Source organism: Notechis scutatus, chromosome Z (genome assembly GCF_049901735.1).
Source record: "Notechis scutatus isolate UNSWTSFEM ecotype Mainland chromosome Z, rNotScu1.2, whole genome shotgun sequence".
Classification (NCBI taxonomy): Eukaryota; Metazoa; Chordata; class Lepidosauria; order Squamata; family Elapidae; genus Notechis; species Notechis scutatus.
The window spans coordinates 59,195,597-59,211,727 of NC_142025.1; positions in this window are offsets into that span (position 1 = coordinate 59,195,597).

A 16,131-nucleotide genomic window follows, 5' to 3' on the forward strand; every position below is an offset into this window, starting at 1 on the left:
GGCAGAAATGCGGAACTTTTTGGATAAAAATTTAGCATGAGGTTTTATCAAAGATGGGCACTCACACATAGCTGCACCTGTACTGTTTCGAGAGAAAAAAGATGGTGGCTTACGTTTGTGTGTTAACTTCAGGGGGCTCAATGTGGTATGTGTCAACAATTTGTATCCTTTACCATTAAGCAGCGAACTATTGGCTACCTTATCAAATGGACGTTTTTACACTAAATTGGATTTGCACAAAGCATATTATAGAGTGTGGGTAAGACCCGAGGATGAATGGAAAACAACATTCAACTGCCCCCTAGGTAGCTACCAATTCCGAGTAATGCCTTTTGGATTACAAGGGCCCCCCACAGTATTTATGCAGCTTATTAATAGTGTACTACATGAACATTTATACCATGGGGTGCTAGTGTATTTGAATGATATACTGATTTATACAAACACCATGGAAGAGCACATACAATTGGTACGGAGTGTATTAACCAAATTATTGAATGCCAAACTATATGTAAAATTATCAAAGTGTGAATTCCATCGTACAAAACTGGACTACTTGGGTTATCAAATTTCTAATGCAGGGTTGGAGATGGATCCAACTAAGGTAAAGGCAGTGATGGACTGGAAAGCACCCCAAACAAGAAAACAAGTTCAGAGTTTCTTGGGCTTTGCAAAATTTTATAGACAATTTATACCTCAATTTGCTCTCATAGCATTGCCCTTAACAGAGTTATTAAAAACAAAGAGACAAATGGAAAAGCCAAAACCAAACCATCCAATCAAATGGTCCGAACAATGTCAACAAGCATTTGAAACATTGAAATCATTGTTCTCTCAAGCACCCATTCGATGACATCCCGATCCTACAAAGAAGTATATCGTTCAGGCGGATGTGAGTGATGTGGCTGTGGGGACTGTCCTATTACAAGAGAAAGAGAAAGGGATGTGACAGCCCTGCGCATATACATCTCGCAAATTTACTCCTATGGAGAGAGGCTGGGAGATTTGGGAAAAGGAAGCATTTGCCATCAAATGGGCACTAAGCATGTGGAGACACTTCCTGGAGGGGGCACAGGAAATGTTTGAGGTGTGGACTGATCAGCAAAATTTGGAAGTGTTACAAAAACCAAAGCATCTATCTCCTAAACAAGTCAGGTGGGCTCTGTATTTTAAATTATTCAATTTTAAATTAAGGTATGTACCAGGAGGACAGAATTTCATAGCAGATGCATTGTCTCGATTGTCTCAATATCAATCAACGTGAGATATTATCATCCAATTAGTTATCATCACTCTAATTAGTGATGGCTCATCTGGGTATATTGGGCAAGTGACTCGGATGTTAGGCAGCAATTCAATTGTAAAATTGAAGATAGAAGTGATTAAGTGGCGATTTTAAACAGGAAGTCAAAATTATTGGGTTTTTTTTCCTTTATTGCTGGATTGTTTATGTATGCTTTTTACTTTGAAACTGGATTGGTTCTTTTTTATCCCTTTTTTCTCTTATTCTTTTTTCTTTTTTGCTCTCATAATACTCTATGTTAGAGATTTCTTTTTAGTTTTTCTCTTAAGTTTTTTAAATTAATTCCTTTTGGCTCTTTAGAATACTTTTAACTCTCTTGTTTTGGAAAAGGAGGGGGAAGTGAAAGTAGAGAAAAATATTTAACACTGCCACCCAGAGGCTTGAAAACTGTTTTTCTTTCACTTTCTGAGACCAGACAAAGCTGAGAAAGAACTGAGGCTTTTTTCAAGGACTTTTGAGTCTGTTTGATAAGATAGAGGGAAGAGCATGAAAGAGTGTTATTACAGGTGCTCTTCTGGGTTTCTATCAGTGGCTGGAGTCTGGTGTTGAAAGAAAGTTTGGAATTTACAGAAAGAAGATTACAAGATTCTAGAGAAGAGAGTTATAAAAGCTGTTTGGAACTTAACAAAAAGCCTTAGATATTATACAGGTGCAGTGTGTTTTTCTCTTTCCTCTTCTTGATAGAAAGTTGGTGTTTTTTTTCTGGCTTTGGACTTATCTTCTACTTACCCCCTTCCTTATTGGTGGACATTTGGGATTTTGGCTTTTTGGAACTTACTTGTGTCTCCTTTTTTAAATTTATTTTTTTTAAATCTCCTTTTTTCTACCATTCTTTTTATTGTTACTAGTATTATTTTTATTTTTATTTTCAAGGGAATATTTTTTTCCCTTCCCTTTCTCTTCCCTTTCTTTTTTCTTTTTTTTATATTGGATTTACTTGTGGCTCAATTTTTTTTTCTTTTTGGTATTTCTGAGACTCTTTATGGAATTTTTGGGCCTATTTTATTTTGACCAATTGGATTAAGGTGTTGAAGAACCTGAAGAACTTTGTTTTTTCTTCCACTTTTTATATTGATTGACCTGATAATTTTCCTCTTTCTTTCTTTTTCTTCTTGCCAATTAATCAATTGGTTGGATTAAGGTGTACAAGAACCTGAAGAACTTCTTCTTTTACTTTGCTTTCCTTTTTCCTTTGCTATTTTTACTTGGAATTACAATTGTTCAACATACGAGTGGATTAAGGTCTAGAAGAACCTGAAGATTTTGAATTGTTTGCAACCTTATAATTTTGTGAAACAAGCAGGAAACTAACGGCGGCTGGTTCTTCAATTCTCACTTCTTCCTCTTCACCATCTGGAGGACAACAATCAATACAGATAATATTGCAACAAGAAAAAGAACAGGAAAAGGTGATGTTGCAGATGATTATGCAAGGAATTCAAAACATACAAGCAAGAACAGAGAATACTGAAAGGAGAACAGAGAACATTGAACAAAGAACAGAGAATATTGAACAAAGAACAGGAAAAACAGATGAAAAGGTGGAGAACATTCAACAAATGATGATGAAATATGAGGATAGACTCCAAAAAATTGAAGAAAATAAACAAAGAGATAAGAAGATTGGAGATATTGATGGCAGATTAAGCGTGGTCAAACAAGACAAGAGTGGAATGCTGGAATGGGAAATCAACAGATCAGAATTCTATATTAGATTCCAAAATATAGAGGAAGAAAAGGGGAAAAAATGGCAGAAATAATGATAGAAATTCTGGTGGAGGCATTGGAAATAACCAGAGAAGATGATGGATGGAATAGATAAGGTCTTTCGGATTTTTACAAGATATGCAATGAGAAATAAATTGTCAAGAGAAGTTCATATTAGATTTACAAAGAAAGCTATTAAAACACAAATACTACAGATGGCAAGAGAGAAAACATTGAAATATAAAGATAAGGAGATTGTAGTCCTGAAACAAATACCCAGAAGAGTGAGAGAAATGAGAAGAGAGTATCGATTCTTGACTAAGATACTACTTAAGAAAGAGGTGAATTACAGATGGCTGATACCAGAAGGTCTAATGTTCACATGGCAGGAACAAAGACACAGAATTGATTCAATTGAGAAAGCAGAATTATTTTATGCAGAATACTTCAGAGGGAAAGAAGAGGATAGTGAAAGAGAAGTGTCACTAATTGAATTTCAAGAGGACTGTCAAGCAGCAATTGAAAAAAAAAGGCAGAAAGGTGGAAGTTAGAGAACAACGAGAACCAAGATCTACCAGGGCTGCAAAACCTACCTATAAAGTATAACCATGGAAGAGAAAAAACTGATTACAATTAATATAAATGGACTTAATTCAGCTTTTAAAAGAAGGAAAACTTACCATAAATTAGAGAAATTAAAATTTGATATAATCTGTCTACAAGAAGTACATATTGAAAACCAACATGAACAAATATTAATACAGCCAAACTTAGGGAAAATATTTACCGCGTTGACACGATGAAAGAAAAGAGGAGTGGTTTTATATATTAAAGATACTATCCCAGCGGAATTGATTTATACAAATGACAATGGAAGAATTTTAATGGTGGAAATAATGGACAATAATATGAAAACACTCCTGATAGCAATTTACACTCCAAATGATAATGAAGAAGAATTCTTTAGAAAATTACATTTGAAAATAATTGAATTGGACTATGTTAATATTTGCATGATGGGAGATTTCAATGGAATAGTTGATGATAAATTGGACTATACAACACAGAAAACAACAAAGCAAAGTAGAAAGACTCTCCTAAAATCTTTTTTTTAAATGACAGATGAAATAAATTTAAAAGATGCAGGGAGAGAAAGAAATACCAAAACTAAACAATATACTTTTTATTCAAACAGACACTCATCATGGTCCAGGATAGATATGATATGGATATCAACGGAATTGATTTCTAATATACAAGAAATTGACATAGAAACAAGTATCTGGGCAGATCACAATCCAATGACAATCAAAATGAAAGGACAAAGAAGAAGATCCAGATGGACTTTAATAATACTATATTAAAAGAAAAAGGCTTTGTACAGAAAATGGAGAAAGAATTGGCCTTTTTTTTTTCAAAGAAAATTAAAAAAGAGGATACATCAATGCAGAATCTATGGGACACAATGAAGGCTTGCACCAGAGGCTTGATAATAGACTATACAAGGAAAAGAAATATTATGAAAAGACAAGCTTCTAAAGTATTAGAGAATGATTATAAAAAAACTTGAAAAAGAGTTACAGAAACTGCCACAGAAAAAGGACATTAAATTAAAAATGGATACAACTAAACACAATATGGGATTAATAGAAAAATAAGAACTAGCACAAAAAATAGGGGTGCGAAACAGAACTATTTCAAAGATGCAAATAAACCAGGTAGATGGTTAGCATATAAATTGAGAAAGGAGAGAGAATCAAGAAAAATAATGCAACTAATAGATGATCAAGGTCAAGTTTGCTATGGAAATAAAGAGAAGAAAAACTTATAGGAGACTATTATGGAAAATTGTATAAACAAGAGAATACAGACAATGAAAGAGTTATACAATATTTGCACAATGCCAATCTACCCCAGATATCGAAAGAGACTGAAATAATGCTAGACAGTAACATAACAATGAGGCACTCAAGAAACAAAACAATGGAAAGGCACTAGGTCTGGATGGACTTCCAGAAGAATTTTATAAGACATTACAGGAATCCTTGAATCTTCCATTGTTAGAAATTATGAATGCTGTCATGTCAAAGAAGAGGATACCCAAATCATGGTCAGAAGCATATATCACACTTGTCCCAAAGGAGGACACCGACCCACAACAAATTAAGAATTATAGACCTATTTCCCTGCTAAACTCAGACAATAAAATCTTTGCTTCAATATTGGCAGAAAGACTTAAAAGATATTTCAATAATTTTATCCATCCTGATCAAAATGGGTTTCTGCCAAAGAGACAAATTAAAGATAATATGAGAATAATTCTGGACACTTTGGAATACTATGAGGCACATCCTGAAAAACAAATGGCTTTGATATTTTTAGATGCACAGAAAGCCTTTGACAATGTGAATTGGCGATTCATGTTATTGCAGCTGGAGCAGATGGGCTTTGGTAAGAAATTTACTCAAGCCATAGAAGCTATATATCATAAACAAACAGCGCAGGTAATGATAGAGGGAGAATTGACAGATTCTATCGATATAAGGAAAAGGACAAGAAAAGGGCTGCCTCTGTTGTTTGTGCTAACTTTGGAAGTGTTAAATAGAAATATTAGAGAAGAAAAATATATAAAAGGGATGAAAATTAAAAAGGAAGAATTTAAACTGCAAGCATTTGCAGATGACCTGGTTTTTATTTTAGAGGATCCACTAGAAACAGCATTTAAATTGATAGAAAAGATAGAGGCATATGGAAAAGTAGCTGGTTTGAAAATAAATAAAGATAAAATGAAGATCTTAACAAAGAATATGTTAGTAAGACAAAAGGAAGAATTGGCGGATGTTTTGAAGATCCAGGTCCATTCACAAATAAGGTTAAGTATTTGGGTATACATTTGACAGCAAGATGTAGTACACTTAAAGAGAATAATTATATTAAACTCAAACAACAGATTGCGATAGATCTGGCAAATGCGAAAATTTACAATTATCACTAATAGGGAGAATATCAACAATTAAGATGAATATACTACCTAGAATTTTATATCTATTTCAGACAATTCCAATTAGGCTAGGGAAAGACTACTTTGAAGATATGAATAAAATTGTGTTGAAGTATATATGGCAGGGAAAGAAAGCGAGAATAAAATTAAAATTGTTGCAAGATGCCAGAATAAGAGGAGGATTCGGCCTGCCTAACTGGGAGTTATATTATCAAGCAACAAACCTGATGTGGGTTAAGGAATGGATAACATTAAGAAAGACTAGATTATTGACACTAGAAGGACATGATCTGTTGTTGGGGTGGCATGCCTTCCTATGGTACAAGGGAACTAAAACACAGGGGTACTTTAGAAGACATTATATACACGAGGCTTTTGTTATTAAACTGGGAGAAGACTAAAAAGCAATGCTATTTAAAAATTACAGTCTGGTTATCAACCATTGAAGCATTTTCTTATTCTATAACATATAAAAAGGAACAAACAGTTAGATATGGTGAAATATTGAATGAAAAGGGTGAACTTAAATCTATGCAAGAATTAGAAGAACAAGGTATAAAGATGAACCAGTTTTCATATGTGCAAATATGCTCTAGATATGATAAAGATTTTAAAACAGAAGGTTTCTATGATAAATTGACTGATTTAGATAAGATTTTGACAGGTACTGATGAAAAGGTGATTAAAAAATTGTATGGTTATTTATTGGAAATTAAACTAGAGGAAGAACAAGTTAAAGAAACTGTGATTGCTTGGGGGAAGAATTTTGGATATGGGATTGATTTAGAGAAATGGCAAAAATTGTGGTCTCAAAATTATAAAATGACAATGTCAACAGTATATAAAGAAAACTTGTATAAGATGTTTTACAGGTGGCATCTACCCCTGACGAGAATTGCGAGAATGTTCAAGAATTTGAAAACTGTTGGAAATGTCATCAGACACCTGGCTCATATTACCATATATGGTGGATGTGTGCAGAAGCTAAAAGATATTGGACTAAAATCCACACATGGTTGGAAAAATGACAAAGAAACACATGACTTGAAACCAGAGATATTTTTATTGGGAATTTTACCTGAAATATACAGTAGGGAATTGAAATATTTGATTGTAAATGTATTAACAGCAGCTAGGATTGTATTTGCTAAAAATTGGAAAAATGAGAAAATACCAATGCAGGAGGAAGTTATTAAGAAAATAATGGAATGTGCTGAAATGAGTAAATTGACATTTGAAATTAGAGAACAAGAAGATAAACAATTTTATAAGATCTGGGATCTATTTTATCAATGGTTAGAAAATAAAGTAGGGTAATGAAATAGGTAGAATTATACAATATAAGGAGAATAGAATTACATAGAATATAAATATAAAGATGCTATTATTGTTGGATGGAATTAGGATGATAATATGAATTGTTATAATTTAAACCAATTTAAATTAAAAATATGGAACATCTCGCATAACATGAAGGAATAATAGTTTAGTCAAATGAATGATTAACAATGATAATAAAGTATTCAGAAATATTTGTTTGATAATATGATATTATATATGAATAATTGTAAGTTATGGACTATGGAGAAGATGCACAAAAAATTGTAACCAACCGACACACTGTATGTATATAATTGGAAGATGGTTTTATGTTTTTATGTTTTGTTTGTGTATGTTTGTCTAAAAATAACAAATTCTTTTTAAAAAAAAAGAATTCAAGCCCATGCCAGAGCTACCCACCAAGGAACTTGACATCCCCTCCCTTAAGGAGTGGATAAACAATTTAGAAACCACTTGGCCAGTGGTTAGACTAGCCCTACAAGAGGCCAGAGCTGTTTTTAAAGCTCAAGCTGACAAAAAATGCACTGAACCCAAATCATTCAGTATAATTATCTTCAAAGTTCCTACAATTATTACAATCTTCTAAGAAATTGGGCCAAAATTCATTGGCCCATTTCCCATCACCAGAATCATCAATCCAGTCACTGTAGAAGTCCTACTCCCTAAGACACTTAAACAGGTTGGAATAGACAAAGTGTTCCGAGTGTATACAAGATACGAAACATACAAGAAACTAAACAAATTACCATATAAGATTCAGCAATAAAGCAATCAAAACATAAATATTACAGAGTGAACTACAGATGGTTGATTCCAGAAGGCTTAATATTTATTTGGCAAGAGCAAAGACACAGATTGGACTCAATAGAGAAAGCAGAATTATTTTATGGCAAATATTTCAGAGGAAAAGAAGAGGAGAGAATACAAGACAAGGAAATAGTTAAACTTCAAGAGGAGATGGTTGAAGTAAGAGATGAAAAAGAGATGAAAAGATACAAGAAGAGGGAGCAGCAGGTGGAAGGATGGAACTAAAAGAAGTAAGAGAGCAAAGAACAATGAGAGCAATACACCCTCCATATAAAGTATAAACAATGGAAGAAAAGAAATTGATTACAATAAATATAAATGGACTGAATTCAGCCATCAAAAGGGAAAAAAAGTTCCTTAAATTAGAAAAATTAAAACGAGATATAATCTGCTTGCAAGAAGTTCATATTAAAAGACAACATGTCCAGGTATTGAATTACCCTAGAATTGAGAATCTATACACTTCATTGGCACAACAAAATAAAAGAGAAATAGCTCTATACATTAAGAACACAATCAAAGCTAAATTAATTTTTATAGATGAAGAAGGAAGTATATTGATGGTGGAAATAATTGATAATAACCTAAAGATGCTTTTAGTAGCACTGTATGCACCAAATGAAAAGCAAGAAGAATTTTATAAAAAATTGCATAAGAAAATAATAGAATTGGACTATGATATATGCATCTTGGGAGATTTTAATGTGATATTGGACACAAAGTTGGATTATAAAACACAGAAAGAAGGATTTTGGTAGTATCTTTCTATTTTGTTTATTAAAACAAAATAGAAAGATACTACCAAAAACCTTCTTCAAGATGGTAGAGGAATTAAGCATTCGAGATGTTTGGAGAGAAATGAATGCTAAGAATAGACAATATACATTCTACTCCAGACATTTATCATGGTTAAGAATAGATATGATCTGGATGTCAATGGAATTAATCTCTAATATACAAGATGTAAATATAGAAACAAGTACTTGGGCAGACCATAACCCAATATGAGTCAAGTGGCAGGGACAATATGGAAAAAGAACTGGCTTTTTTCTTTAAAGAAAACAATAAGGAGGAAACTTCATTACAAAATCTATGGGATACCATGAAGGCCTATGCCAGAGGTCTCATTATAAATTATATGAGAAGAAGGATCATTAAAAAAAGACAAACACAACAGAGGTTAGAGGAAGACTACAAGAAACTCGAGAAAGAATTACAAAAATATCAACAAAAGAAGGATATTAAAAGTCAAATAGAAATAGTTAAACATAAAATGGGGTTGATGGAAAAAGAGGAACTAGCACAAAAAATCAGGAGAGCTAAACAAAACTTCGAAAATGCAAACAAACCAGGCAGATGGCTGGTGTATAAACTAAAAAAGGAGAGAGAAACAAAAAAGATAATACAATTAATAGATGAGCATGGAATGGTGTGTAAAAAAAGCAATAGTACAGAAGTATGAGAAATTATATGATCAAGAGAATATCGGAGAAGAAAAATTTAAACAATACTTGCAAAAAACAGAGCTACCCCAAACACCTGAGGATAATAAGATAATGTTGGAAGCGAAAATAACAATGATGGAACTGACAGAGGCAATAAATAGACAAAATACTGGAATGGCTCCAGGCCCAGATGGGCTACCAGTAGAATTTTATAAGACTTTGTAGGAATCTTTAAACATTATAATGCTTGAAGTAATGAATGAGGTTTTGTCAAAAACCAAAATACCTAATTCATGGACAGAGGCTTACATTACTCTTATACCAAAAGAGGATACTGACTTACAACAAATAAAAAACTATAGACCTATATCCCTGGTGAATGCAGACTACAAAATATTTGCCTCAATAATGGCTCAAAGATTCAAAATATATTTGAATCACTTTATACATTCCGATCAAAATGGATTTCTGTCTAAGAAATAACATGAGAATAATCTTGAATACATTGGAATATTATGAAATACAACCAGAGAAGCAAATGGCCTTGGTATTCTTAGATGTGCAAAAAGCCTTTGACAATGTAAATTGGTAATTTATGTTATTGCAAATGGAAGACATGGGCTTTGGAGAAAAATTCATTAAAGCAATTGATTCAATATATCATAAACAATCTGCAAAAGTAATGATAAATGGACAGTTGACAGACAATATTAATATTAAAAAAGGAACTAGACAAGGATGTCCTCTGACGCCACTTATTTGTATTGACTTTGGAAGTATTAAATAGAAATATTAGGGAAAATAGAGAAATAGGGAATGAAAATAAAAAAGGAAGAATATAAATTACACGCATTTGCAGATGATCTAGCCTTCATATTGGAAGAACCATTGGAAACTGTCTAAACTGATAGAAAAGATCAAAGAATATGGACAGGTGGCAGGACTAAAAATAAATAAAGATAAAACTAAGATTTTAGTTAAGAATATGATAAAAAAACAAAGGAAAGAATTGACAGATAGACTGAATATCCAGATCACAAACAAAGTAAAATACTTGGGAATACAGCTAACAGCAAGATGTGGAACATTAAAGGAAGATAATTATTATAAATTAAAACAACAGATCGCGACAGATTTGAAAAAATGGGAAAATATATACCCTTAATAGGGATAATATCTACAATCAAAATGAACATACTATCAAGGATATTATATTTGTTTCAGACGATTCCAATTAAATTAGGGAAATAATATTTTGAGGACTTAAACAAAATAATGTTGAAATATATATGGCAAGGAAAGAAGGCAAGAATTAAATTAAAATTGCTACAGGATCCTAGAATGAGAGGAGGTTTTGGACTACCCAATTGGGAATTATACTGCCAGGCAGCAACACTGATATGGGTGAAAGAATGGATTGTTTTGAGAAATACTAGATTGCTAACTCTGGAAGACCATGGTTTACAATTGGGGTGGCATGCATTTTTATGGTATAAGGAAAGCAAAGCACATGGGTATTTTAGGAGACATTATATTTGAGATGCTTTGTTATTAACATGGCAGAAAATAAGGAAACAACATTATATGAAAATATCAATTTTCATATGGTTATCAACTATAGAGGCATTTGCTTATCCAATTGTTTTTAAAATGGAACACATAGTTAGATATAGTGAAATTTTAAATGAAAAGGGTGAACTTAAAACAAAGCAAGAATTAGATGAACAAGAGATAAAAATGAATTGGTATTCATATGTGCAAATACATTCTAGATATGATAAAGACAATAAGACAGAAGGGTTTTACAAAGAACCTACTGAATTAAAATCTTAACAGGTACTGAGGAGAGGATGATTTAAAAATTATATGGTTATTTACTAGAAGTGAAATTAGAAGAAGAAATTAGAAGTTAAAGAAACAATGATTGTTGGGGGAAAATTTTTCAATATGGAAATTTTTTGATCTAGAAAAATAGCAGAATAGCATGTCTCCACCAGGGACATGACATAAATGTTCATGCAACAGCTGATTGATCATTTGATTGATCATTTGCATGAACACTGCAGGGGCCCCCTGTAGGCCAAACGGAAGAACGTTGAATTGGAAATAGCCCATTGGGCAGTTAAAAGCAGTTTTCCATTCATCCCCTTCCTTAATTTGAACTCGATAGTATGCTTCTCTCAGGTTGAGTTTCATAAAAAATTTCCCTTTGGCCAAGTGGGCCAACATATCCTTCATCAAGGGGAGGGGGTACACGTTCTCCACTGAAATAGCGTTAAGGTTTCTATAGTCAACACATAAACACAGAGAGCCATCTTTCTTCTCACAGAACAATACTGGCCGATACTCGGGGCCTAGCAGGTTGGATGGAACCAGGTTCCAAATTTTTATCAATAAATGACCGCAGCTCTTCTAGCTCCCGCGGTGTCATTGAGTACAATTTCGGTTTCGGGAGTTTCACTCCTGGTGAAATTTCAATACTACAATCTGTTGAGCGATGGGGGGAGAGCTCATCTGAGGCCTTTTCACTGAATACCTCCTTTAAGTCCCAATATTCCTCTGGAATTTTCTCCTCCCCCCTCAGATTCTCGGTGCCAGTGGAGGCCAGCTCTGTGGGATTCTTGGGTTTCGGTTGAGATTGCCCCTCCCCTTTTGGGGGTTGGTCAGTACATATGCACAATGATCCCCTCCTCCAATCAATGTGGGGGTTCCATTTCCGGAGCCAGGGCAAACCCAGTATTAGGGGCCGCTCCATCCCAGGAGCTACAATAAAACACAGAGTCTCTCTATGTTTCCCCATCGTCATTTCTACTGGTTCCATTATGAAATGTGCAGGGCCATCCCCAGCTACTGATCCATCCAGTTGGCAAAAGGCTATGGGCATCTTTAAATCTTTAGCCTTAAGCCCATTTTCTCTACTACCTCCCAGCTGATTACACACCTTGTGCACCCAGAGTCTAACAAGGCCAATATTTCCACTTTGGCTCTCAACATGGGTACCCTTAATCTCACTGGAATGGTCATAGGGCCCTTGTTTGGACTTACCAGTGAGTTGTCTTCCAATTCGGATTCACTCTCTTCAGAAGAGGTTGGAGTTCCCAGCTCCTCTCCTTTCGGAGGGGTGATCTCTACAACCTCCTCCACTTTAAGCGCCATTTCATGAGGTTTTGCTGGCGCCCCCTTTGGCTCTAGCTTGGCATGGCAGTCTGTAGCCCAGTGACCTTCCTTCCCACATCGGAAGCATGCAGTGGTCTTGATTTTTGCCCCCATCCCTCCCTTTTGAGGTTTTAAGGTTTCTCGAGGGCTGGTGGGGAGGACTTGCTCCAACCAAGGCCCCCGGCGTCTGTTTTGGGTCAGATCAATTTCCACCTCTGCTGCCAGCATGTACCACAGCTGCAGCTCAGTCTCTTCTGGCAATACAGCTTTGATAAACATCTTCATTCAACCCATCTTTAAAAGCTTCTATCAGGGCTCCCTGGGACTAACCTCAAATATGACACACCAGCTCTCTAAATTCCTGGGTGTAGACAGCCACTGATCTCCGCCCCTGATTTATGGCCTTCATCCTAATTCTGGCCTTACATTCAGCAAGTGGGTCTTCAAACCTGGCCCACAGCGCAGTCATGAACAGGTCATAATTCATCAGCTGGAGGGCATTATCATTATGCAAAGTCACCATCCACTTTGCAGCTGTTCCCTCAAGAGCCCTGGTAACACATCTAACTTTGGCTGCTTCTGAGGAAAAATCCTCTCCATATTCCTCCATGTGGCTCCAGACTTGTGTAAGGAAGAATCCTAACTCCTTGGGATCCCCCCCCCCCCATATTTTACTTCCAACGGAGGCACCTTTGGAGTTCTATGCCTTCTGGCAATTACTCACCCTGCAGGGGGCCCCTGGGCTGCTGCTGCCTGTTGTGCCGGCCCAGGTTGATTTATGGGGGTGGCTGCTCTGATTCTTCTGGCTGGGGCTGCCTCCCCCTCTTCCCCCTCATACCTTTGATCAGTCTGAGGTTCTCCAACAGCTTCATTTAGAAGATGCAGGGCTTGAGTTAGTAAAAAATTCTTTCTTTCCTTCTCTTGCCATGGCTCTTCTCTTCCATGCCGATGGGTAGTGGTCACTCCTGGAGGAGGCTTTTCCTCAGGATCCTTCCAGCCGACTCCCAGGGACCATTTGGGTTTTACAGCTGTTTTTTTGCCAAGACTTAATTCTGCTAACAAGTCGGCTTCCCCGACTGCCTCTAACAGCAGGGAATCTGGTCCTCGAGTCACTCCCAGGTCTTCTTGGTTGCTGGCTGGATTAGACATTGTGTTCAGACCCCCTTGGAAGAAAATTTATTAATTCTCCAGGTGGGCTGGTAAAGTAAGATTCAGAATAATGTCAGCTGGTGCTCCATTCAAAATCCAAGAAAGAAATACTTAGACTCCATTAATTAGAGAAAAGATATCTTTTACTGGAAGTCAAATGGTAGCAACAAAAGAATTCTGAATCTGAGAAAATGAGCGCGTAAATCATATATACAAAGTGATGGCAACATTCCCACCCCCAATAGTTCAATTGGCTCATCCAATTAAAAGTTGTGTATAGCATCATGTGGGCATCTCCAGGTGGTGATGAGGCCTCTGTCCATTGACTTTGACATATTTTGATAAAGAGTTGCAGCTGCACATAGCACAGGATAGAAGCCTAAGCAAGAATGTCCCCCCAACTTATACAGTTCTGTTTTGTAACACCTCCAGCTCACTTCCCATAACCATGTTCCCCCTCCTTCCCTCGTTACTTATGACAACTGAAAGATGCAAAGCAAAGGAAGAAAATCTTGAAGGCTGACATTGCCATTGTAAAACAGCCTCCACCTTTTTGGGGTCCATTTTTATCCCATGTTCAAAAATATGATATCCAAGATAGTCCAGTTGTTTAGTGTGAAACACTTGGATAATTTTACATAAAGTTTGGCCTCTAACAATTTCTTGAGTACCTGCCTTACTAAGTGGATATGTTCTTCCTCTCTGTTGGAATATATTAAAATATCATCTAAATAGACTAATACACCCTTCTAGAGATAATCATGCAAAACTTCATTGATTAATTTCATGAATACTGTTGGGGCACCTTGCAAACCAAATGGCATTACATTAAAATAATAACTGCCCTGCCCCTACAATTAAACATTGTCTTCCACTCATCACCTGGACAAATTGTTACTTGATAATAAGCCTCCCTTTAATCAAGCTTGGTGAAAATCTGTCCTTCTGCCAACGTGGCTAATAAGTCTTTTATTAATGGTAGCGGATTCAAGGGTTCTACACAAATAGCATTTAGGCCCCTATAATCAACACACAAATGTAGACCACCATCCTTTTTTCCATGAAACAACACTGATGCTGCCATGTGAGATCTACCAGGTGTGATGAATCCTCTTTTTAAATTTTTCTCAATATACTTCCTCATCTCCTCCAATTCTTTGGGCGTCATTGAGTATATTTGTGGTTTTGGAAGTTTTGCTCCAGGCATTATCTCTATTGAGCAATCCATTGTTCAATGGGGAGATAATGAATGAGTACCTTCCTCTTTAAAAATATGCGCCAAATATTCAATCGGGTATTGATGTTGTAACATTGGGCCTTCTTTTTCTTGTACTGATTTACTGGCAGCTGGTGGTACGTCATCAGGGGTCGGTGGATGTGGTCCAATTGCCATATTTTCCGAAAACCCTCTTCCCAATGTATCACCGGTTCCCACTTATTGAGTCAAGCTAACCCCAAAATTAGTGCCTCATTCATGTGAGACACCACAACAAAAGATATCCACTCCCAGTGCTCTCCCATCACCAATTTAACATATTTGGTTTGGTGAGTTGCCAGAACCTCACCCAATACAGATCGGTCCACTTGTGTGAATTTGATAGGAGTGTTCAATCGGACCTTCCGTAACCCTAGCCTATCCACCACCGCTTGAGTTATTAAGCACCTGGTACACCCTGAATCTATTAGTGCTCCCAACCTTGTCCCCTTATTAGTATGTGTATTACAAAGAGTAACAGGAATAATAAAAGGTTGAAAAGGTCCAGTCACCATCGGGTAATCAGGCACCTCTTCCTCTGTCTCACATTCATCCCTGGCTGTTGATGGCATGATAGACGTCCTTTCTACATTGCTACCAACTGGTGATTGATTCACTAGGCTCCCAATCCTCTCATGTTCTTGCCAACCTCGACCACCCGATTTAGTTTTATGCAACATTGAAGCCACCTGAGGATCTCTAGATATAGACAACGGTGGTACTGGACAGTCCATTGCCCGATGTCCAGGCCTGTCACATCGGAAACACCTCATTGTTCATCTGCCACTTTGACTTTGTAGTGCTCTGATTGTAGGCCTATTTACTGGGACCCCACCTCTACGTTGTGGTATCACTCCTTCAGGTCTTGGATTTAATCTATGTATCCTATCATCTAACTCAATAGCTACCCTATACCAGCCTATTAATGTTGTATGAGAACCATGATACAAACAAGCTTGATTGAGTT